Raw genomic sequence first — 3,334 nt, 5'->3', positions numbered from 1 at the left:
CTCACAGGGAGCAAATCATCTGCCTGGTAGCCCAGCATATAATCTCTAGTCCTTTTCAGGTACTTTAATATATGCATTACGACAGTCCAATGTCCTAGTCCTGGGTTACTTTGATATCTGCTAATCATGCCTACGACAAAATAGATATCCGGTCTCGTACATAGCATCGCATATATTAGGCTTCCTGTAGCCGAAACATAAGGAACTGCCTTCATCTCCTCTATCTCATTTGATGTCTTAGAACACATATCTTTAGATAAAGGTACTCCATGCCGAAAAGGTAGAAAACCTTTCTTGGAGTGTTGCATGCTAAAACGAGTTAGGATAGTATCGATGTACGAACCTTGGGATAAGCATAACATCCTTTTCTTGTGATCCCTTATTACTTTGATCCCAAGAATATGTCCACATTCTCCCAAGTCCTTCATATCAAACTGCTTGGACAACCATACCCTTACGTCTGACAACACTTTGACATTGTTGCCAATGAACAAAATGTCATCTACATATAGTACAAGAAATACCACCACGTTTTCGTCACTTTTCTTATATACACAAGACTCATCCGGACACTGAATGAATCCATAAGACTGGATCACTTCATCAAACTGGATGTTCCAAGATCTCGAAGCTTGCTTCAGTCCATAAATGGACTGATTGAGTTTACATACAAGATGCTCTTTGACCTTCGCAATGAATCCCTTTGGTTGCTTTATATAGATGTTTTCTTCAAGACTTTCGTTAAGGAAAGCTGTCTTGACATCCATTTGCCAAACCTCATAATCCATAAGAGCAGCAATAGATAAAAGAATACGGATAGACTTAAGCATGACTACCGGTGAAAAAGTTTCCTCATTATCGATTCCCTCTTTTTGAGTATACCCCTTCGCAACAAGCCTCGCTTTAAAGGTTTCCATCTTTCCATCTGTTCCTCTTTTCCTTTTGTAGACCCATTCCAATGACTTTTACACTATTTGGTGGTTCTACAAGCTCCCAGACCTGATTAGAATACATAGATTCTATTTCAGAGTTCATTGCATTTTGCTAAGATGCTGCATCTTTATCTTAGAGTGCTTCATCATATATCTAGGGATCAACTTCATGTTCACTAGGGATCAAGTCCAAAAACTCTCCCAAAAATAAGAATCTATTAGGTTGCCTAACAACCCTCCCACTATGACGGGGCACTACCTGTAATTGTGCATCATTCGTGACACGTGTTGTAGTTACTTGTGGTATCTCATCTTGTACCATTGGTACTAAAGTAGAAGCGTCCTCTCTTATTTCCTCAAGAATAATTTTACTCATGGTCTTGTGGTTCATTACATAGTCCTATTCTAAAAATCGGGCATTGGTGCCAACAATGACCTTCTGATCTTTAGGACTATAAAGCAAACCACCTTTCGTTTCTCTAGGATATCCCACGATCAAGTGAACTTCTGTACGTGATTCCAACTTATCAGTGTCTTCCTTCAGCACATATGTTGGACTACCCCAAATCCGAATGTGTTTCAAACTAGGCTTACGCCCATTCCACAATTCTGTGGGAGTAGAGGGTATTGACTTAGAAGGTACCAAGTTCAGAATGTATGCCGCCATTTCCAGAGCATATCCCCAAAACGAATTTGGTAATTCTGAATAACTCATCATTGATCTAATCATTTCCATAAGAGTCCTATTCCTTTGTTCCGCCACACCATTCTGTTGGGGTGTACCAAGTACAGACAATTGAGATTGAATCTCGATCTCTGATAAGTAACTCCTAAACTCTCCTAAGAGGTACTCTCCACCATGATTAGACCGTAGTGTCTTGATACTTTTACCATGACGTTTCTCTACATCAGCCTTGTACTCTTGGAACTTATCAAAGCATTCAGACTTACGGCGCATCAAGTAAATGTATCCATATCTCAAATAGTCATCTATAAAAGAGACAAAATATTCGAAACCACCTCTTGCCTGGATAGTCATAGGCTCACACAAATTAGAATGAACTAATTCCAACACTTCTTTGGTTCTATACCCCTTTGCCTTAAAAGGCCTCTTGGTCATTTTTCCTTCCAAGTAAGACTTGCAGGTTGGAAAGTTTTCCATTACCAATGAGCCCAAAGGTCCATCGGCTATTAACCTTTGAATCCTACTCAAGTTAATATGACCCAACCTTAGATGCCAAAGATATGTTTGGTTTATTTCTGAAGGTTGCTTTATCTTATTAGAATTAGAAGATATGTTATTAATTTTCATTTGTTGCATCGTGAGAGTTATTGGATTAAGAGTATACAAATTACCAACCAACGCACCAGAATAGATAACCACCCTATTTTTCTTGACAACCACTTTGTTATCAAAAGAAACAGAATATCCATCCATAAATAATTTAGAAACTGAAATTAAATTCTTTTTAAAACATGGTACATAAAGATAATTTTTCAAAAACAAAGTTTTATTCTTATCAAAAGATAAATAAACATCTCCCACTGCAACAGCCGCCACTCTCGTAGCATTGCCCATGTAGATGGTGATTTTCCCTTCATATAGTCGTCGGATTTTCTGGAACCCCTGCAATGAATTGTAGACATGATCAGTGGCTCCCGTATCTACACACCAGGTACCGGTAGATAATATCGCTAAACATGTTTCAACAACTAATGAATAAGATACACCTTTATTGTTCTCCTGCCTGGCAGTCCGATTCTGGTGTCCGAAGAGTTCCTTGAGATTGAGCATCATGTCATAGGTAGTGGGTAGGGCCTGATGCTGATATTGCAGCACATTTGACATAGAAGCCAAAATGTAACACCGCGTCATCTCATCTGCCTTGACCCATTTCCTATGTCTCTCTATCTCCTCTTCACTTGAATCCTTATCAGGCACGCTAGGATAGACCTCAAGAAGCACGAACTTGTATTCTTTAGCAGTTAAGACAATGTCCAAGTTTCGTTTCCAATCAATATAATTTGGACCATTAAGTTTGTTTTCTTTTAAAATAACAACAAGAGGATTGAAAGCCATTTTGAAATCCTGAGAATCACAAAATAAAATACTTAGTCAAAACTTTAGAATTTAAAATAATATTGATTTCTCAAACAATATAATTTAAATTCACCAATATCTCAAAACACCGTGAATTTCGTATGCCACGATAGTGTGGACGTATACTAATTCAAACATTTGTAAGAGGAGGTTTTACCCATTAATTTTATTATCTTGTCAACCTAACTTTATGACAAATAAAATTAATAGTTGGTTTATCTTCGGTCACACAAATAATAGCAGTGACTCCGATGGGGAGGATACTATTAAATGCGCCTAAGTATATATCATTACTTGATAC

This window comes from Zingiber officinale, chromosome 11A, assembly GCF_018446385.1.
Source record: "Zingiber officinale cultivar Zhangliang chromosome 11A, Zo_v1.1, whole genome shotgun sequence".
NCBI lineage: Eukaryota > Viridiplantae > Streptophyta > Magnoliopsida > Zingiberales > Zingiberaceae > Zingiber > Zingiber officinale.
This window is presented reverse-complemented; position numbering follows the sequence as displayed.